Genomic DNA, 24,296 nt, shown 5'->3' with positions numbered 1-24,296 from the left:
CAAACTACGTTTCAAATACGGGTCGTCGAAAATAAAATAATATTTTCATATAAAATTATTAAATATCTATTTAATAATTGTAACACCAATAATCAACTTCAATGAATGTTTATATTATGACATAAATACAGAATACCTCAATTATATACATATATATATATATATATATATATATATATATATATATATATATAGAATAACAGAAATGAGGAATACCTCTCACTGAAAAATATGTAAAGGTTAAGTAAGTTGCAGATGCGAGCCGTCGAAAATAAAATTGTATTTTTATATAAAATTATTAAATACGTATTTAAATCTATAGTAACACCACTCAACTTCAATGAATGTTTGTATTACGACGAAAATATTCCTCACTGAAAAATATTTAATGCTTGAGTAAATAAAAAAAACTTTTTAACATAATCCAGTAAGTCAAATTAATTAATATCATTGTTCAGCTGCACACTGATACTCATTTGTACTTAACCATGGCTCATTTCTGTTCGCTCATGGCCTGTTGCAATGACCCAATTGGTGCTCATTACGAAGCTGGCACGCTCAGTGCGCCGGGTCAAGTGAGTTTTTGTAACTTGCTGCTTCTTATAGCATAAATTCATTAGTGATGTGGCCACTTATGAATGACACCGTGTGCAGTAGAATTAGTTGATGGTCACAGTCCATTTTAAGTGGTCGCTCGATTAGATACATTACTTACGCGTATTTGCAATGTAGATGTAGATCTTATATATTTTAAAATTAATTTTAAAATTAATTAAGTCAGGAGCATTGAAATAACATAAAAGATTATCCAGCGATTATCCAGACAATATATCTGGATAATCGCTTGTGGCTAAATTTCAAATGTTCTTCCATACTTTGGAGAACAAATTGAGCTGTCTGTCTAATATATTGCATAGCAGTTGGTTACCCATATTTGAGGGTATACGGGTTTAGATAACATCCAATAACGTGTACCTTCAAATCAACCCACATCGTAGCAACCAGAAATTATAAGGAGAGATCCTTGTTTCGCAGTGCGACACAAAAAAAATGTATAACATAATAAATAAAAAGAGTTCTTCAAAGCCGGCGATGAATTGGCGACTCCTCTGGTGTTGCAAATGTCCATAGGCGAAGGTAACTGCTTTCCACCAGGTAGCCCGTCTGCCTTATCGTTAGGTATAATTATAAAAAAAAACCTACATAAATACTCAAACCTATACACCAATAGAAAATTACCATGTAATTTATCTGATTTAGATAACAGTAATCGTGATCATGCCTGCACACAACACGGTATAAGCACGAAGATTTTACCAACAATAAAAGTCTTTCAATAGATCATAACTATAAACTTACCGAAATCCGTTCCACTAGGTTATCATTCCCGAAACATTGCCACAAATACTATCGGATGTCAACGTCGAAAACACAAGAATCCGTTTGCTAATCTGATTATCCGTACAAGCTCTCAGAACTTGTTCCATTATGCAAGCAGCTTACATACAACTTATGTATATATTATCTTGTATATTTCGTGTGTAACTTAAGCAATATGACGTCATGCAACATGCATTATTTATCATGTAACTCAACTTTCCCGAGTGAGATAAGCAATTTATTGTAAATCAATATTTCTTGTGAGTTTTGATCTTTGATCTGACGGTAAACTTTGTGTTTCAGTTGGGGTTAAACTCACAGTTTGTACAAGATTATGATACTTCAGTCAAAGAACGTGTCAGATACGGGACGTCGCAGACAAATTCATATTTTCAATAGAACAATGTATTGCTATTGATGACTAAAGAGAAACGTATCCTATAAATTTCTTTCTCTCGTTATAACTTTTAAATGAGAATACCGAATGTGACAATATTTACCAGAAATGGGTTATAAAATGATATATTCTATAATTAAGATGCTACAATTAACCTGTAATCTTATAAAAGCATAAAATCAGGCTGCTTAAAAATAAGTAATTGTAAACAGAAGTAATGTAACCCCTGTTACTTCCGCAATTTAGACGAATCCAACAATACTTCTCGTTGTAAAATTGTATTAAATCGATTATTTTGCTTTATATCGATTTAGTTTTATTATTGTATGCCGTGCTTGCAACTTTAGCGGTTATAATCTTTCATAAACTTTCAGCAAACAATTAAATTTATACAATATTCTCACTTAATCTTCTTTCGCTTAGTGTACTCGGAAGTCGAGCTTTCATAAAGTTCATAATAAGCTACAAACTATTCGCTCGTATCTGAGATTTTGAAGAATTTTACATATTTCTCATTTTCAATAAATTTTTTATCAAGTTTTGTCAGAATACGTTTTGTGTAATAAGTCAAGCCTACTGTTAGCAGTAGCAACTTATCTGTTATCAGCTTAAGGCAAAAACCTCATTCTATATATATGGAGTTCGTTACCAATGTCTATTTGCGGCATTAACCACCTACCACCAGGACTGTATTTACATTTGATACTTCAATCTTAAATAAAAAAATCAACGGATTGCACTCTGGGAGGGCCAGCAGAAGTGAAAACTTTCGAAACCTAATCTGAAATATGAAATATAAAACACACAACTTGACATATTTTTTCTATGCCGACACCGGATGACATCTTGACTTTTTCAGTTTCCTTTGCCATCTTACGAATTTTCGATCAGGACACGTCTACCTGATGCGAGTTTAACATTTTTTACCTATCACAAAAAGTGCACTACACCGCTAAAGAAGTTTTCAATTCAAAATTATTATATAGTCCATTCAGATGAACTCGGAGACATAACCTAGTTATTATTGTTTCGCTTTTCCGTATTCAAGCTAAGCGACAGCCTTACTGAATTACCGACAGAGTGAATTGAGTGCCGTCCAATATATTAGTTTACGTCTGACAGATTGCTTTGGTCGTACTCAAATTGCAACATACTGAATATGGAATCGATTATTTATAATCGATATAATTCTAGTTATCTATATTCGTTTAGGTAGAATATAAATTTCTACAATATTAATTGAATTTTACTAATATTTCAAGTTAACAGCAAAAAAAAGAATGGTTGGTTTTACTTACGTAAATGCATTAATAGGATTCAAGTCCTAACTGAGGTTAGCCTCGGTAGAATGCCTAAAGACTAATTTGGAATACCTTGTGGTCATACTACCTTTGACAATAGAACAAAACATAAAACAATGTTGGTAGAATTCATAAATCGGTGTAGACATCTATTTGTGAATTGTTAATAGCGTCAGCCACATTGTTATTTGCATATATTTACTATCAATAGATAAGCTTTAGAACTTGCTTGGTAGAGCTTGAAACAGGTTGGATTGGTGAACCGTAGAGTTAGCATGTAGCGTTCGACAGATGGGTTTAATTCCAAGTAGAGTTCACCCCGAACAAGGCAGTGACATATCGTACAACGGACCCTGGGGATTACCGAATAAATCTGAACCGGAGCGCTGTGTCGTATTTAAGTTATACCAACCACTGAAAAGCTTGGATAGTATTGTATGTAACTAAATGTACTGTCCCATTGTTGGGCACTGACGTATTATATGGTTGGTGTAGAATGAGTTCATAGTCTACTGTGAAGATCAAGTCGGGGTTTTTTTTTTACACCAGTTGCCGTATTTCGCAGGACGTCAGGGGAATTTCTCGCGAAGCTTGACAAACGAATTAGATAAATTCTGTTATGTTTGCCTAAGCAATGTATATAAAGTTATAAATAAATAAATTAACAAATGTAGGAGTACCTGACGAGCATGTAGTCCACCTGATGCTAAGTGGCTACTGCCGCCCATGGACATTGTAATCAACCCCATATAGGATTACATATTCCTACTTGAGGTCGTCTACAGATGCGCCACTACCTGGACTAAGCTGGAACGCCTCAGAAACGTCTGTCTCCCTTACCACACCCTTCAAAATGGAACACAGCAGCGCTCAACACTGCTGCTAATAGGCAGAAATATGTAGGTGTGGCGGTGGTGCCACTGGAGTCAAACCACAAAAAGTAGTGGTAGACCAAATTCAAAGCGACTTACCTACTTATTTTAATGATAATAGGTTGAGTTGATAGTCCACTATGACGACCAAGTCGGGGTTGATACATGCCACAATATAACTATTATTGCACAACATTTGTGTATGCATCTCCTTTGAGACTGTAAAGCGTGATTACCATATTCCATCACACTGGTTAGTGGGATTGATAGTCATCAGAAAACTTTAAAAATATTATAAAATTTTTAGTAGCGTAGATTTCATCTCGAATTTTTTCTTTAACTTATAAATGAAAATAAATCCCTATTAAGAACCTTACACTTACAGAGTTGCGGTAGATTTTAAGCCATTGAGCTAACATTCCTCGAATCATACTAAAAATATTTTCAGTCCTATAGGATTTTATTTCTACTAATTTGTTACTAAATAGCAGCGTAAAACTAATAGTATTTAGGGTTAAAGTAATATTACATATTTAATATAAGATTGCAGTTTTGGAAATACGAAGAGACATTTCAATTTTATTTGGGTACTTTTATGGATCAAAATGTACTTCATGCACAGTTAAAAGTACTCGTACATGACCACGAATGGAAAAAGTCCATTAGAGAGCTTTTACAACCATTGTTGTGGGTTCTTTCATCGACGCTTTGCCAATTCGTTCGCATGGTAGCTTTTATGTAATATTTCTATACGATAAATTTGGATTATACCAAAATAGGTCATCATTCTGTTAGAGGTATTCAATTTTACGACAATTCATCCCTCCATTATTTAAATAAATTTGTTTCAAATTAGTCGCTTATTTTACAAGCGAGTTTACAATTTTTTTAATGAGTTTCGAATAAGTAAACAGTAGTCGATAGCAGTATTTTTGTGCATACATATTATGTTATAACATTTTTGTTGTTATAGTGTACAATTGCGTTCTCATTATTCTGTAATTTTAATTACTTCATGTATATTTCTATGTCATTATTATTTTCTATTATAGTGTATGATGTTCTTCAACTCGTAGAAAAAAATATCTCTCTTATAATCGAAATTTGTCGAATTAAATCTCAACATGATTCTCTTTAAAATAATTCAGTTCTCGTATTTCTCACAAACTTCGTAATTTAAAAATAGCTTTAATACTAACGCTAAAGCTCTAATGCGCTTATGTACTAATGTGCTCGAGCACTCGTTTCCATCCTCTTATAATTTTTAAAAATATCTCCAACTTACAAGTAACCCTAATACTCCCAATGTTAAAAAGAAAGAGAAAAATATAAAAATAAGTTTCAAAATATTAAAATTAGTAGTATGAAATGTTGTGGCTTAGTTCCGGTTACTTACATTTAAAATTAAATCTAAGTTTTCAGTTTTAGTAGAAATACAGAAAATAGCAGTTATTTTCTGGAAAAAAATCTATCTGAGGAGTTAATCGCGGATTGGATACATTTTATTATTATTACGTAGCGGATATCACGATATATCAGTTTTATATCAATTGAACCAACTTATATTGTGGCTATGAACCACGGTCAAGCCCAAAAATGTAAGGAAATAAATAATCGGCCAAGTACGAGTGGAACTCTCACATGGAGGCTTCCGTACCATGAAATGTTCATTATTTTTTATATTTATGGCGATAATGTAGTTAGAATCCTAAATTTATTATTGTTACAATAATATTACTTGGTATTAAAAGAAATAGTCGTCACAATACGTAGTATGAAACAACGAAAAAACAACAAATAAAATTAAAATTACTACATTAAAATATATTTTTTGTTCTTATTTTTATTTATTATAATAACAAGTATCGTAGTTAACAGACATAGGTTAGTAAAGATTACTTACTCCTAACAAGAAACGTAAAAAAAGTTTTACCACGACTCCGTGCTAAAATGTCCCTAAAATATTTGAAATAATTATTTATGTATTATGTAAATTACGCAGTCTTAGTTATTTATTCGTAAATTTTCTCTAAAAATGTCTTTATTTGTCAAGAATTAAAAAAAAGAACTGACTAATAAGCCGTTTGTGGCTTCATTCAATTTCAAGCCAGCGAAGTATCTTTACTTATCTATGTTAACAGATTACAAAAATTTCAACTGTCTTCCTAGTACGGTTTAACAGTTAGTTCGAAAAATGTCGAAAAATACTGGTTTATTGTATGGAGACATTTTGGGTACGGAACCCTAAAAATCAAAAGACGTACGGCATATTTCATCGGTCAGCCTTGACGGACGTCAATTTGCGCCGCACGCACGTTTGGCGTCATGCCATGCATCGCGACCTACTTCGTGAGTTAGATAGGATTCTCTGCCCGCTGTTGAAAATTAATACGTGAATAGTCATAATTATTTGATAAAATAAGTATTTATTAGATAGTTGTAATCCTTTTATATCCCACCGCTGGGCACGGATCTCCGGGAAACTAACATAGGAATGTAGCATAATATACCATGCTTTTTAATATAAATTGGCTGTGAACGGAACAAGTTAGTGTGTTATCTAAATCAGATTGTTCATTCAGGTGTACAAAACCCCCATGAGTCTTCCGATAAGGTTTTAGTAATTACAAGGCTATCCAAAGAAAGTGTCATTAGCATGGTAATCTCCGTACAACATACAATATTAAGTACTTCATTAATTAATAAAATGATACTATGTAAGTAGCCTAAGTTTTAACGACACATTTCGGTGGTCAGTCTTAACGGATGGCAATTTGCGCGGCACGCACGTTTTGGCGTCATGCCATGCATTTCTCGGCGTGACCTCCTTTATGGGGTGAATCCTGTCAACTGTTCAGAATTGGGACGCGACATGCTGTTACAAAATTTTAACGAAGTTGTTAATTAATGCGTAGGTATAATATTTTTAAAATTAAGCGTGGAATTAGTAATGAAATATGGTAGGACTCCTTATATAGTTGCTTGTATTTGATATTCGGTGTCAATGGTGTAGTAGGACGGTGGTGGAGCTTTCACGGTTCGAAGTATTATCACTATAGGTACCTATTTCTGCCTTCTAACAGTAATGGTAAGCGCTGTTATGTTCTAGTTCTTGTGTGAAAGCACATATACTTACACAAGACGTTCCTACTTAGCCACGTTCATTCATCCAAGTTCATCCAAAGTTGATCTTGCTAAGTAATTTTGGAGATTTACCTATTCTGCTTTTAAGATATTAATTTGTATATTCAATGTACGAGTAAATAATAAGACCATAAATCTGATTACGCTCATGAAATCAATTAATTTAAAAGCTAGCAATTAATTTGGTAAAATTTAAAACGACGCAGGGGTGTTTTTGTGTGATAATTATTCTCTTCTTATTACCTCAATTGTCTATTGCAATAATCTTAATTGATTTTATAATCTTTTTGGAACATGCCATTGACATCCATTCTATACTCGATTTTACTGAAGATATAATTGAAACTAATGAATGGTAAAAATCCGTAGACCTCGTTACAGCATATTTCGTTGCATAGCCTTGGCTCCGTATATTTGGAGGTATGCCACGTTTTGTTTTGCTCAAAAAGTCTGCCGAATTTAGCCTGCTTTACAGTAATAGAATTTAAATATGGTCAGCTTTTGTGATATTATACGAATTAAATATTTTATGTTACACATGTGTGATTTATTATATAAAATTTACGCTACTATGTTTCGTATTAAAGGCAAGATTGTGTGCCTTGAAATATTTTCTATATCCTAAGCAAGTTACTGTAAGATTATGAACTCTGTTAAAAATGGAGTATTTGTATTATAATAATGGCTTTTTAACGATTTTTCTATATATATTATAAGAATATTTAACCAAACATAAGTCACTTTAGTGTATCATATTTTGAGTCAATACATTTCACAACCTTGCAAAATTAGAGTAGGTATCGGTAGACTACTGACTTTGAAATAGAAAATTATTTGCATTGACTTAATTTGATACTCCGCAACTGATACTTTACAACATCAATTTTGTTACGCAAGCTGTATGTTATTATTAAAATACAATGAAATGGAATAAATAGGGTAACAATAGGGTTTATAATTTCATAAATGTTTAGTCACTGGGTTGTTCTACTCGATAAAATAAAAAAATCCAATAACCTCATATATATGACGTTGTTAATGAGGTCTTTGTAAAAAATTAAATCACAAATAGGCGAACGCCTCGATGACTATTGAAAGACTGTAAACAATAACGAATGAAACAATTCAATACGTAATTCCTGACCTAATTTATGAGGTCCGTTGTTTCCGAGTTGCTGTCTGTTCCTCGGGGTATTCTGCGACCAATGTTTTATCACCTCTGTTTTGTTAGCAAGCAACTGGACTATAAGTACAATACTGTTACTAGTAACCAAAAATAACTCGCAATGGATTATACAGGGTGAATCTCCATAATGTGCACATATTGAAACAGGTAAAATTAAACCGCATTTTGTCGACAAAAAAATTAAAAAAAATAATATTTTTTTTTTTGGGTTTTACGACCTTTTGAAGTTTTTTTTTGGGAATTGTGCACCTAAAGTAAATAAATCGCTATAACTTTTGAACTAAAAGAGCGCTTTAAGCGCTCGTAGGAAACTTTATACTTGAGTTAGAGGCGTGATTTTTTTAGTGTTTGAAAGCTAATACGACGTAGAATTGCATTAAATAATAATAAAAAATAAAATGCCTAGATTATTTTGAGGAAATTGATGATTACTGAAAATTTTACCTAAAAAAAGTGCTTTTTTGCACTAATCTGACATTTTTTTCCTGGGAAGACGATTTTCTTTTTGTTTTTTTTTTTATGGATCAGTACGGCCTATCATTGGCAATCATTGTTATTTTTGTTTGAACCTGATAACCCTCTTAGTGTAAAAGTTATAGCGATTTATTTACTTCAGGTGCACAATTCCCAAAAATAATTTCAAAAGGTCGTAAAACCCAAAAAAATTTTTTTTATTTTTTTTACATTTTTTTGTCGACAAAATGCGGTTTAATTTTACCTGTTTCAATATGTGCACATTATGGAGATTCACCCTGTATTTTATTTTCAAAATCTATAAATTTACATCGTATCGTTATAAATATTGGTACAGGATTGGTGTTTAAAGAGAATAATATTTAAATTTGATTTAATTTGATACTCCGCAACTGATATCTTAAAACATCAATTTTTGTCGCAAGCGAATTGTTCTCATTGAAATACTATGAAGAGTAGCGAATAAAATATTTTTGTGCTTACTATATGTGACGTCACTAATGACGATCCGCAAGGCGGAGCGGTCACCCTAATGGTCTAACGCCAAAAGGGTCCCGGGTTCCATCCCCGGCCAGACAGAAATCTAAATGATGAATTTACATAGATTTATATTTCTGGGTCTGGGAGTTCTTATATTTGTCTATGTGTATGTCCATGGCACTCACTACACGAATCCTAGTGTGGGACTGAGTATAGAAAGCGTCTTTGTTAAAAAATAGGTCTATAATTTCTTAAAATTTATTCACCAGGCTTGTTTTGCGAATAAAAAATAGGGTATTGACATTAAAATAGAGAAGCTTTTACATTTAATTTAATTTGATATTTCGTAACTGATATTTTACTACGTCAATTTAGTTTCGCAAACGGATTTTTATTATTGAAATTCCATGAAAACTAAGAAATAAAATGATTGTGTTGTTATTTTTAGAAATAGGTGAACTATTGACTAGTCACCTTATGACTGGGATTTATAAATACAGATTTGGTTTGCGACTAAACATTATAAAAACACGTATAGATTGACAAAAAAAAATTGAGAAGCATTATTCATGACCTCATTAATGAGGTCTTTTTCTGCAAGTTTTAATCATCGCATCACAATTACCTCGAAGAGTACTGAAAGATCATAACGAGTAACCGTTAAAACAATTTGATACGTAATTCGTGACCTCATTTATGAGGTCCGTTGATTCCGAGTTGCTGTTTGGTCCACGGAGTATTCCGCGACCGATGTTTTATCACCTCTGTTTTGATTCGCGACCGAACCGACCATTAGTAAATTGTTGCGTGCGTGTGTTACGGATGTGAGTAATTATTTACCGATGTTGTTCCTGTTGTTGGATCTTATTTATTGGGTTTTCGCTACTAGTTTATGTATTTTGCGCAGTAATTAACGTTCTGGCAATATAGCGAATTATTGCTTGAATAAAATGCTTATTCATACTGTACTTACTCTTTCGCGTAAATTGTTTCTTTTCTTTTCTTATTATCTCATGACTACTATTAATAAAAATACAAATTTATACTTAAAAATGTTATATCTCTTTAAATCAAATAAGGGAACTGTCACGACTATTTTTCCTCATATCAGCGGTGTTAATTTTTTTTCTTCTATTTTGAAGGGTGTGCTACGGTGGACGATGGACATATTCATTTAAGGTATTTTATCTTGGCTTCTAAGTTTATAGTAAATCTGTGATCGTGCTTATAAGGAAAACTTATTTAATCGGACATTACAAATGTCTATATATAGTAAAGACTACTTAGTAGTAGACTTAAAAGCTTTATACCTATAGAATAACTTCAGATCTCCTACCTAGTGGTACTCGTAGCTGGATTATAGAAACAAGGATTCACGTCACAAAAAATCTAATTCTTGTATATATATTTATATCAACGATCTCGGAAATGGCTCCAACAATTTTCTCGAAATTTTGTATTTACAGGGGTTTCGGGAGCGATAAATCGATCTAGCTAGGTTTTATTATTAGAACATGTCGTTTAAAAAAACATATACGTTCGAATTGAGAAACCTCCTCCTTCTTTGAAGTCGGTTAAAAAACACTGAGCAAAGCTCGGCCATCCAAGTACTAATCTTAATATTAGAGTATAGCAAACACATTTCCTTTTCACACTAAATTTCAAATTGCTTTTCAAGTACACTTACAATTCTTATTCACATTATGCACCGGTGTTTTCACTAAAGCATCCGGTTGATTTCCGTTTCGGAACATTCGTCCTCATGTGTATTGTTCTAAGTTTCAACATAGTTTGAACATGACCCAAAAGGACCGAACAAATATAATACCCTCTTTAATGGGAGGTCGTCTTGTTTACATTGTGTGGGAAAAACTCATTATAGTTTGGAATGTTTCCGCTCTTTTATTAATTAAAAAATGGACTTCGAACGTTATGACCTCTTACATTATACAAAGTATTTGTTTTCACGTTTAATGTTTCATTGAAATTCCCAAACAATATAATTTTATAATGAAGGCAATTTGTGTTGGTTATTAAACAGCAAATGAAGTTTACAAGCAAATAATCTAGAAAGAATGAATTTACTACTATTTCTTAGTCACTGTGAAAAGGACGTAACATGACGAAACCCGTAAATACCAGTATTTTTTGTATTTCGAAGCTCAAGTTACTCAAAGACAACAAGTATTCAACAGGAACTTTAGCCGGGTACTGAGTTATATAATTACCTACTTCGTTGAGAATACAATAAAATGTCATCTACCCTTACTTACAAGTTAAATAAAAATACAGCACCAATATTTATTAACCACCCACCCAAAATTTGTATCTAGCCGATTTCCCCCTACGAATATATTTCCCTCAAAACCGATGCGAATATATAATTTCTACCGAACCGACCTAAAACAGCATTCTACAAAGTGGCATAACCAAGAATAATATGAAATGATAATATGAGTAAACCAACGCGAGCCTAGAAATCCCTTCGTAAACAAACTAGTTTATTCAACGGATAAAAACACTTCTAGTAATTGATTCTTCTCTGTGGTGATATATTTTGGGTATAGAGAAAATCGAATATCCGCCTTAATAAAAATGGATAAGGGTTGAAGGTATAAAGTTGAGGAATTATGGCTTGTGAAGCTATATGCTTGTAGGTCATTCTTGGACTTTATCATGTCTCTTTCGTCGTCGTCGATCCATTATTCTCCCACTGCTGGGCACCGGACTACTCTTAGAGTAAAAGCGGTATAGGCCATAGTCTACCGCGCTGGCCAAGTGAGTATCAGTAGACTTCACACAATTTTATTCATTAAATGACTCACAGACGTCTTCGATGCTTCCGTTCACCTTAACTTTGAAAAATTAGGTGCGTGCCTAGGGTTCAAAACCCGAATTGAGAGACCGAGTTCCTCTAGGCCCTAGTTCCCTATAAAAGAGAATATAATAGGTACCTATTACTGCTTAGAACAGCAGTGTTAAACGCTTTGTTTTTGTTCAAAGGGAGATATATTTATCCGAGGGGTTTCAACTCAGTACTGACTATCAGGGTTGATTATTATGATAAGATATATTGCAAATGTTCATAAGCGACAGAGATAATTTACCATCAGATAGATTGCATACTTGTTTGCTACTTCTATATTATAAAAAAACACTTCTTTTAAAAAATCTTCTGAAAGTGGTAGAACCCTTTGTGGTTCGACTCCGAGGGCTCCGCCGCCACACCTATTTCCGCCTAACAGCAGCAGTGTTAGGCGCTGCTGTGTTCCGTTTCTTATCAGGGGTTGATTACAGATGTCCATGGGCGGCAGTAGCCACTTACCATCAGGTGGACTGCATGCTCGTCTGCTACTCCTATATTAAAAATAAATAAAAAAATAGGTCAATAGTACCTCTGCAGTCGAACCACGAAAGATTTCACCGCTTTTAAATTCAAACAAGACACGATCTATCCCGACGCCTGTTGTCTTGCACGATGAATCCGGGATTCGATTTAGATCGAAATGACTTTTACGTGAAACGTATCATAGATGACGTGACAAATATGTTACAATTTCCCTCCTGTACATTGTACACCAAAATAAAAATATTATAAATATATTAAAATATTTAGGTTGGAGTTTCCACAGGATGTAGGTCTCAAACGAGCATGCAGTCAATCAGATGATAAGTGGTCACTGTCGCCTATAAACATCAGTGACTAGTTCGTACAAAAGGAGAGTACCAATGAGTACCAATCAGAGATACGTTGCCACTCCTGAGAACTAAAATATTATACTTTATATGTTTTTGAAGGTGGTAGAACCCTTTGTGGTTCGACACCGGCGGCACCACCGCTACACCTATTTCTACCTTATAACAGCAGTGTTAGGCGCGGCTGTGTTCCGGTTTGAGGGGTGTGGTAAGGGAGACAGACTTTTCCGAGGCGTTCCAGCTTAGTCCTCAGGGGTAGTGGCGCATCTGTGGCCGACCTCAGGTAGGATTATCTAATCCTATCTGGGGTTGATTGCAGATGTCCATGGGCGGCAGTAGCCACTTACCATCAGGTGGACTGTATGCTCGTCTACTACACCTATATTATAAAAAGTCAGTCGGCATTTACACCCTTTTACACAAGCGCAAAAATTGCTTTATGTTAGAAATCTGGTCACCGTCACAGTGGTATCAACCACCTCGATGAGCCCTCGGTCGTTCTGCCGCCTTTCTATACAGTAAATAGAAGTAGGAATAGATATCTTAAGTCTGCAGTTGAATTAGATAAAGTGCAATTATATTCATAGACATAGATAATGATCGTTATAATCCCATCTCACCGCCTTGTAATTGAAGGAAGGTATTAAATGACTTAAAGGGTTGACATTTCTGTCAGCCGTTTAATAGCTGTCATGGTGTAATTTACGCGGAATAATGCCGACATGCGCAGTTAAGACACGAAATCGAAGAAAAATTGCGAAGAAATATCGTTTTATTCGTAAATGATCTAAAAACTATATTTTTTTAATATTTTTCAAACACGAAAATAGATGACAGTGACAATTGTCAAAAGGTTACATTTACTTGTTAGGAGCGAGTAATCTTTACTAATCTATGGCTGCGGGTCATAAAATGTTAAGAAAATTTTTCACTTTCACTCACTGACCTCAAAAGACATTTACTCAGCAAAATTATGTGGCTTGGTTCTTGTAAAACTATTCACGTTCAATTCCCGCATAATACTCACAATGGAACAAACAGACAGATGGAAACTACAAAGTATTAAATATACGGAAAATATGAAAACTTTACACTTGACATGGTTTCGTTTCAATAAATCCAACGTTGGTTAAGTCCTACTTATTTAGCGGGTTAACTGACTTTTGTAGTATTATGAATTGCTTTAAACAAGTTATATTTTTGTTTGTAGTTTCAAAATAAATGTAAATGAAATTTGAAAGTGGAAGATTGTGGACACCATCGCTACACCTATTTCTGTCTTATAACGCTGCTGTTTCGCTTTGAAAGTGTGGTGAGTGAGACAGAAAGACAAATACACAAACACGCAGACACAAAAAATAAATCTAAAATTTAGATATCTGTCTGGTCGGGTATCCGATATACCCGGAACCCTCTGTGAATTAGGTGACCACATTAACCGTTCCGACAAGCTGGTCATCGTGTATATATGTAGGAACATTTATAGCAATGTATGTATATACTATGCACAAAAATACTGGGTATACAAAGTTATGTTTTACGTCCTTACAATCTATAATCTCAAGACCTTTTATCTCGCAAACACACTTGAACATCAATATAATGAGATACTCAGTTATCCCAGATCTGATTTGTCGATAGAAATCCCATCGACCTCAGATAAGCCTATTTCCGATAAACTGATTATATTTTTAATAGAAATCGTGTGTATAGCTGCTTTTTGGTATGTAGATGATCAGTAGCACTACCATAAGTTTACAAAAGTACTTGCTAGCGACTGCGTAAAATAAATGTATGAAAAATTTTACAGCGCCTCTGGTGGTTACTCGTAGAACTAAAATCCGTAGTGACGTAACTCGATACGTAAAAAACCTATCGAAATCAAATCGCTAGCGAATGTCATTATGATCTATTGCCATACAAATTCGGTCCCATGAGTCATTAATTTGACAGACGTTGTCAAGAAATACCGTAACGATAGTAGTTATGTTATTCACTAGCAAAATTACAATAGTTTTCTATTTACCATTTCTATAGTGGCGTTTCTATGCCAACTCATGGTAATGCTACTGAAGACTTTTAATGAATACAGCTAATAGTGCGAACTTTGTTTTTGTTTACGTATTTCCCACATATATCCAATCAGTTCTGATACAATCCGCTAGGGGCGCTGATTGGAAGTGTATGGGCAAATAAGTAAACAAATACCAAAACAGTAATTCTTGTAAAAACTCATACTAAGGGTACAAGTAGGTTGCGAGCGACTGGCTCTAATTACGTAACAATATATTAATTGCGCGTAGCACACTCCTATCGACCTCGTGTAGGAATCGCATCCTGTTAAGGATTTAGGTTATTATTCTCATACTATAATAATTATTAATCATAATATATATAATTGTCTTGTATTACATTTAAAAATAAATAAAAACTTTGGCATTTTCATTACTATTTTAGTTTTTTTTTTTTTATCCTATAACCTAACGATTAGGCAGACGGAACCTGATGGAAAGTAGTCAACGCCGCCTATTGACATTTCCAACACCAGAGGAGTCGCCAATGCATCGCCGGCTTTGTATGAGAGCTCTTTTTGCACCTTTTTTGAAGAGCCCCGTATCATAGCGCTCCGGGAATACCTCAGGAGGAAGTTCATTCCACATCTTACACGTCCGCGGCAAGAACGTTCGTGCAAACCGAACCGTGGAGGACCGCCTTAGTACTTTATACCCGTAATATTATTTATGTTAACGAGCAAATTTGCATAGAAAATTTATAGGGAAAATCACTAAATACACACAAATAATCAATTTATACTACATCTAAAGTATACATCGTAAGTTAATTTGCAATCTGTCATACATAAGTATTAATTAATTAATGTCAGTAAACGTAACTTCTCAGTAAGAGGCTTTGGTTATTTTTCCGATTAGGAGAAACGTACACAAGCCGGGAAGCTAATTGCATTAAGTGTCCCCGATAATTATATTCCGGCCTATGTCACTTTGTTAGGCGAAGGAGCCTCTTATAAAGCCACCTGAGGTCCAACTAACCTCATGTTCAACAAATTGACAGATTGGGACTAACGATAATTATTAATAATCAATCTATCCCGTATAACGTTTTGGCCATCAATGATTGAACAAACGAGCCATCAATGAAGAATGATTGACGTCATTCTCACTATATTTTTTTTTATTATTTCGGTATATCAAAAGATTGATTATTATCAATAAGGGAGCTAACATATGCGCTACAGGTTACGCGGCTGACGGGTATAGCCCATTGCTACCACGATCAACTTTGGCCGCAAGGCGCCAGTGATGTCTTACAAACCCTATTCAATAGATTTTGCATATTTGCACAATTTTTTGGTTTCAATTATCTTAACTTGGAGCCAGTATGAGCCATACTCGTGTGTACATGTTATTCTATAAAAATCTACAGTGTACCTGTAGTGCACTGAAATAGCCTTCTTGTGCCAATCAAGTTTTATTTTAAAAAATAGTAGGAAAGATATCCCCAAAACATTCTTCTATAACAGACCCTTCGCGACGGTCGTCGATATACGACTATTCAGTCGCTCTTGTGTTTACAGACTCGTTTTATTTATTTGTCCATTGAATCAGAGATCGACACTATATCACAAACAGTATATCAGAAAGTTAGTTAAGTGAATTCGGTAAAAATCTGGTAATAAGCTTTATAAATAATTAAAATAAATTATGAAATGAAATGGAATAATTATTAATTGCACAGCCAATTTAACAAATAATTGTAAACAAATTTAAAGTATTAAATGTTATGACTATATCGTGTACAATGAATTACAACATTGTACAAGGTATGGGATTAAACATACTATTATTTTAATATCATTCGTTGAATGGTTTTTAACGACTCAATTTGTGTTGTCACTAAGTTTTCACTATGTTTTCAAATGAAAAGAAAATAAAAAAAGGCTTCTTAACATGTACGTTAAGCACTAATTTGCGTAATAGTCAACCGTTATAATGTATAACATATTGTGTTTCTTACCCATGAGGTCGTTTCTCATTATGTCGAAAGTCTTTAATGTTAAGCGTGGTTAACTTATCTATTGTCCTGAACGAATTCATATTAGTTAATAAAATAACGTGTTTAAAATAATCTATAATAATCTGCAACTCTATTAATGTTCCACTGACAAAACATGTTTCTCTCCCTATGACAGAGAGAGCGGAGCCTTCAGTGTCAAGCATGCTGCTCCAATGCGTATTTGCTGAAAAGTACAGGCTAGTGCCCAACTCGTGTTGAATGTTTTCAAAACAACGATAAGATACCGATATCGATATTGACAAATATTGTCTACTAAATAGCATATTGAGAGTATTCCTAAGTACGTGTAATATTTTAATTCAGTGCGTAAAATACATATTGTACATAATTATATAAATAAATAATAACAACGTAACCTGGCACTTTAACGTGCCCTCGTAAATTTGGTCAATAACCACTATAACAACCACAATTGCTTAACTTTGTAGATCGGTTCCGACAGGACATTTACCACAAACCGCAGGACTATATTTACTCCAGTATAAGAAAATAGATATGTAAAATTCTCATATTCATCATTTCTTCGTAGAAAAAGTATAAATCTAATTAAAAAATCTCTGAGTGAATCGTTTATGCTTCTAAGAGCCCAAAGAGCGTCGAGACACTCTCATTATAAGTAACTTTAATTACAAGTCTTTAAGTAATGATAGAGACATGATTTATTATACAGAAGCCGACAAATAAGTAACTAAAAGTTTCGTTTTGTTAGGCTCTGATAACTTTTGCACGTCATTAAAAATATCAGAAATACTTTTTCATTAAATTGAAGCAACAAGCTAACTTGTAATTCATTTAATGATATATGATAATGATTGAATTTCTATAAATGACACATGACACACATCACATACATTCAATGTGAGCTTTTCAAAGGTGGTAGAATCAATATGGTTCATTCAGGCCGATTGCAATGTTAAACCTATTCTAGCATAAATCAGTTGTTTAATAGCATTTCGACGGAAGATTATGGATGCGCGCTGATTTACATTTATGGGGCAAGCATTTAACTCCTCGGAAATGTCAATGCAACTGATATCGGCATTAAGTAGAACCCTAGTTCTACATGGAGTTTGTTACAGACGTTCACGAACAGCAGTGATCACTTACCATCTGGATTATGATCGTTTGCTACTATAATGATATTAAAATAAAATGTCTTTGTAGCAGAGATCTGTATTTGTTTTGCTTCGATACAGTACCCAATACAAAATACAAAAACAGTATTTTTTTTAAAAACGTAAAACTTCATACTACGGGAACAGGTCTGTGCTTTGTAGTAAGGTATCCGACATGTAAGTCTGTATGTAACCTGTAAGTCTATGAAGTAATTGTAACATTAGGTAACATAGATGTAATGATGGTGCCTTCGCAATATCAGCCACGAAGCATCCTACTACCCTTACGTTATACCGAATAACTCAGTACAAGAGCCCGAATAAATTATTCTACACACATAAAGACGAATAATTAAATAGCTAGACCCAAAATGTAAATCTAAATTTGTAATTTTGATGTCTGCCTGGTCAGCACACGAACCTTGAGGACTAATGCTCAATTTTACTTAATTTTTGACTACCGAAGATCAATTTTCTTAGGCGATACATGTCGAATTATAAATTTTATTTATATTTATAATCATTTATTTCAGACAATATAAACAAATACACAAAATTATAATTAAATACAGAGGTCTATATCGCATATACATTACAGACGAACATATTAATGAATGTATCGTTTAGTAAATAAGTCTTTACTTTGGTTGGCACAAATTAGTTAAGTTAATTTATACTGATGGGCATAAGTAGATCTAGATGTATAAGTAACATATGACATTGCAGTTCATCTGGTGGTAATTGGTCACGTCCATATTTTTATATAGTATAGGAGTAGCAGACGAGCATGCAGTCCACCTGATGGTAAGTGGCTACTGCCGCCCATGGACATCTGTAATCAATCCCAGACAGGATTAGATATTCCTGTCTGAGGTCGGCCACAGACGCGCCACTCCCCTGAGAATTAAGCTGGAACACCTCGGAAAAGTATGTCTCTCTTACCACACCCTTCTAAACGGAACACAGCAGCGCTTAACACTGCTGCTATTAGGATGAAATAGGTGTGGCGGTGGTGCCGCCGGAGTCGATCACACTACCTTCATAACCCACATCCAAACCCTTCCACCGAAACGCAGAACTACTTCGTACTAGAATTAGTTATGGCGTTGATATCGCCCTGGTACAACTGTACTTGTTCAACCAGGGTCTTGTTATTGTGTTGTATTGTTGTTGTCGTTGTTGTTGTTGTATTATATTGTTGTCGTCGTCTTCGTTGTTGTTGATAAAATTTATCAGTATGCTCAATTTTATTTACCAAATGCGTATAAAGGCTACAATCTAATACCTACTAATAATAACACTACTTTGTATAGTTTGATATTGCATTGTATTTTAATACTGTAATGTTATTACCAAATCTCATCTATTACATTGTTATTGTCAAGTCACTGTAGGGAACGTTGGACACCGTTCCAATACATTGTGGAAATTTGTAATTGAAGTTGGCGAAATGCCGGCGCTCTATAGTGAGTAGTCCCGTTTTGCACTCATCGTATCACAGTTGTACTGACCTTATTACACTTTACGCTTTAGTTTATTAAAAATTACGCTTTTTGCACTTAATGCCTTTCTTATAATATAGGACCAGACGAGCACGCAGTCCGCCTGATAGTAAATGCCTACTGTCCACAAATCCACCCCAGATAAGATTAGATTCCTAACTGAGGTCGACTTCAGATGCGCCGCTACCATTGAGGACTAAGCTGGAACGCATCGGGAAAGTTTCCCCCTTACCATACTCTTCAAACCAGAACACAGCAACGCTTAACACTTCTGATATTTGGTAGAAATAGACTGACACTAGGATTCTAAAAGACTAGAACACAAAATTGCAGGCTTATAACAAACTTTTGTATGTTAGAACTATATAGTAAGGGTTCATGACGAATAAGTAATTTATTTATTTACTGTAACGCTTCTAAAGGGTACGGCCAGTGTTAGGTTCGGATGTTTTCTGGAGTACTGGAAAAGGCTTAGAGCAAGTATGTTTAAAGTCAATGTCAAATCTTGTCGGATGTCTTTTAACTACCGGAAATATCGCCGACGGGGTGACGGGGATGCGTTATTAATATTCAATCGATCCAATGTTTAACGATAATGTAAAGATCAACATTTTACAATTTTTTTATACAGCCATTGTCAAATTTCGATCTAGCGTGCATAAAAATTGAATGGATTTTTCATTATTAACGGGCATACCACAGGAATTGGTGGTTTAATGCACCCTAAGAACCACGGCAGTACACATAAAGCTTCCATTCGCGGTCACCCATCCAACTCTCGACTGCGTTTGACGTCGCTCAATTTTTCATATAAACAACCGAGGAATGACGCATCTTCAGTTGCAAAAAATATTTATACACAATATTAGCAGTAAAAAGATAGTGATAATAATATCTGATACAAATTCCGGAAATTCAGTATCGAATACGAGGCAGGCTCCGTTATCTGTCATATGCATTATAAATTAATTATCACTTGGTTTAACTATGAAAGCGAACATAGTTAATAAGCTGAAAGCTTAAAGCTCCATAAGCTATATAAAGTTAGTACGGGCTTATAGAAATTTGTAGCGTTCGGAGCTTTTGGCAAATATTACGACAGGTATCGGTATCAAGTACGACTTTTTTGTAATATTGAAGCATAGATTAGTATAGATATCTCACCGCCTTGTATTTGAAGGAAGCCACAAATGGCAAAATGGCTGACCAGCAGTCAGCCATTTGCCCATTACGTCTCCGACTGTCATGGTGTTATTTACGCGGAACAATGCCGACATGTGCAATAAAGTGGTACAAAAACAACACGAAATCGAAGAAAAAGTGTGAAGAAATGTCGTTTCATTCGTAATTTTTTTTAATATTTTTCAAACTCGAAAATAGCTAACTGTGACAATTTAAATTGTCAAAACTGGTTACATTTTCTTGTTAGAAGTAAGTAATATTTACTAATCTATGTATAGAAGGAACAAACAAGCATGCAGTCCACCTGATGGTAAGTAGCTACTGCCGCTTAGGGACATCTGTAGTCAACCCCAGATAAGATTATATACCTGTGTTCGGTCACTAATGTGCCGCCCTGTAGACTAAGCCGGAATACCATGCAAAAAAATGTCTTCCTCGCCACACCCTTCATACCAAAACACAACAGCGTTTAGCACTGCTGTTTTGAGTCAAAACAGGAGTGACAATAATGCCTCCAGACTGGAACCATAAAGGGTTCTAAAAGACTAAAGGCTTTTAAAACAGAAGTAATGCTGCTGTGTTCTAGTGCGAAGAGTGTTCTAAGTGATCATGTATTTATTTTGTTATTGACAAGAATTCTGTTTTGGATCTGATTTGAATTACCAATAAGGATCAGTGTTTATTTACCATCAGATATATTGCAAGCCAATTAGCAACGTCAATTTCTTTAACAATACCTTTTCATCGTTAATTAAGTATTAATATTATTTTATGTCTATTAAAATAAATAATAATATATCATTTTGTAAATTACACCTATTTTCATACTTTGATCGACGTAGAACCTTCATCAAATATTTAATACGTCAGCTTCCAGCGTGACAGACTGTTAGCAACTTGTAATTAAAGTTGGCCAAATGCCGACTCTACATAATGACACGCTCTCAGCTCTACGGGTTTTTTAATTAATTCTATACGACGGAGAGTTCTAGAAACTGAGTGGTGAACTAAATAGGAAGGATTTAACGATGTCTCAATGCGTATATGTAATGTAACTTGGAATATCAAAGCCTTTAGAAAGACCGACTCTACTGAAATGTTAGTTGCACATTAAATAAATTATGCTTTTTATTATAATTATACTAACTTTCTTTACCACGTTTATAAAATGTATGTTATTTTAAGGAAGACTACAATAAATTATACACGTAGAAAGTAGTATATCTCATATGATTATAACATAGAAATAGATAGAGTATTTGAATAACCCGATATTTCCATAAAAATAAACACATGATATCGTACAATGGTACATATAATAATCCGGCGCATAATGTTTTTCTACATTAGTAAACATATATAAAAAATATATATATAAATCGTAAAATATTATATTTTCATAACATAAATAAGGACATTGTCCTCTTTTTCTTCTTCTATTTAACCAATTTTCATCCACTAACCCGTATTGGAGAATCGTGGTGGACTACACTATAAATCTCTAACTTTTGTGGAAAGAGGCTTGCGTCCAGAAATAGGGCAAAAAAGCTCAAATAAAAAGGTTGTAGTCAGTGTTGCTGGAGATAAGACTACTATCAACTAAATTTCGTAAAAACGTTTACAATAAAACACAAGTAGAATATAAACGGATAAGATTTTCAGGAATTATTTTTATTCTATATGTTTTTTCCGACGATTAATTAATAAATATGTATGCTATATCACGCTTACACTACGTTTGCTTATAACATCAAAGAGAAGATTAGTTGTAGATAACCTTTGATATAATACTGATCCGAGTATTCAGTATTACGCATTAACGCCACCACCTAGTCAGAAAATAAACTAACATTTGGGATTATGGAACTGGTATATTCAAATAATATTTTGTATATTAAGGGTTTTTTACTGACGCTTGACTAGATCACCTTACATAATTGTTGCAGTTATGTTCAGGTGTCAATACATTAGTTGCGTCTAATAAGTACTCAAGGATCCTCATCCATACTGCCTGTAGGCGGTAGACATAAAATACTAGTAGACAAGAATTTTAATCTAAAAAAAACTTAAGACGTTCAAAAATAAATTATAGTTTGAATAAATTCTTTTATCATAATCATATCATAAATATTTATCATATCACAAATCATAAATATTTTATTCATAGATACGAAAATTTTAAGTTAAATTTTTGTAGCGTACAGTGTCATTATACATAATGTAAGATGTTCCTTTTATATAAAAAATTGCTTGTTACTTATTTCAAGCCAGAAGGGCTGCTGCTAACATAACAACTATTTGTTGTACTTATGGAATTCCATATCTAGGTTGATTAGAAGCCATTATGGCTCAGTTTCTCTTGTTATAAGAATATTTATCTTCAAATGGTTTTTCATAAAAAATAATTTAAACTATTCGTATATTTAAATGATTAAAATATAAGTTCATATTTAGTATTGTAATATGTTTTATTATTTCTTTATTGCATTGTATTGTAGTTTTGTGAAACACGAAAACTGCATTAAAATATACTTTATACATGGTCCAAGTATCCTAAGTTTAAACAAAGAAATTACATAAAGTTCGTACAAAATAACAATCTATTGAAGGGGAGATTATGTATATATTGCTTTTCAGCTCCCAAATAACAAAGCTAAAGCATAATTATTAACCGCATTACAAAATTTCGTATCGGAACAATTCCGTCGGGAATACGAGTATAACCGTTCCATAACAGTTAACTAAACCACTGTCGTAAAAGGCCAAACGATTCGATTAATATAGTAGGTAATGTATGAAGAAATTCGGTATCATAAAATCCTATTATCACGGCCGAACTACCAAACAAACATATAAATTTCACCCTCGCCGCCTTCCGCCGGAGATAACACCATTCTTATACAACAAAAAATATTTCAGACGAAGCATGATCACTTTTCACACACTTAAAAAATTACAAAGAAAAAATGCACTTCACTCACCGTTTATTTTAAAATCACATTTGCTTCGCTTCGCCGCTTCTAGCGATCGGGCGTACGGTTAGGAACTATTTAAGCGCGTATTCTGCTCTAACACACGTCACACGTCCGCTCACAAACGTAACCCGCGTAGCACTGAGACCCGCGCAGTCTCCGAGTCATATTATGGTACCAAATGATGCCCGGACCCCGTAGCGCTGCTACGCCGTAGCCGCGCTACGACTCATAACTTATGATCCATTTATTTTATTAACCATTTTTTATTTTGCATTATATATATATATATATATATATATATATTTATTCAAACAATAATCCGTTTATAAATATAAATTATAATGACAATTTGTAATATAAATTTGTATTTTTTATGCAAAAAATAAAAGGCTTTTTATTTATATTTTTTTCATTCTTTGAACATAGTAGATATTATACATAGTAGTCCTTTGTACTATATTTCTTATTAATCCTCTTTTTTGTTATGTTTCTGTGTA

At 33.8% G+C, this 24,296-nt stretch overlaps 1 protein-coding gene across 1 annotated transcript in view; it reads right to left on the bottom strand.

The window, feature by feature from the left end:
• LOC140742959 (uncharacterized) overlaps positions 1 to 23,932 on the bottom strand; it is a 121,094-nt gene extending 97,162 nt beyond the window's left edge. Inside the window, exon 1 of the mRNA XM_073074072.1 lies at positions 23,806 to 23,932. The gene's annotated coding sequence lies outside the window, so the exon portion shown is untranslated. The remainder of the gene's footprint in view (positions 1 to 23,805) is intronic.
• Between the last annotated feature and the right edge of the window lie 364 nt (positions 23,933 to 24,296).

This window comes from Epargyreus clarus, unplaced genomic scaffold, assembly GCF_041222505.1.
Source record: "Epargyreus clarus isolate Ecla_fem2 unplaced genomic scaffold, WU_Ecla_fem_2.2 ptg000001l, whole genome shotgun sequence".
Lineage (NCBI taxonomy): Eukaryota > Metazoa > Arthropoda > Insecta > Lepidoptera > Hesperiidae > Epargyreus > Epargyreus clarus.
This window is presented reverse-complemented; position numbering and strand designations above follow the sequence as displayed.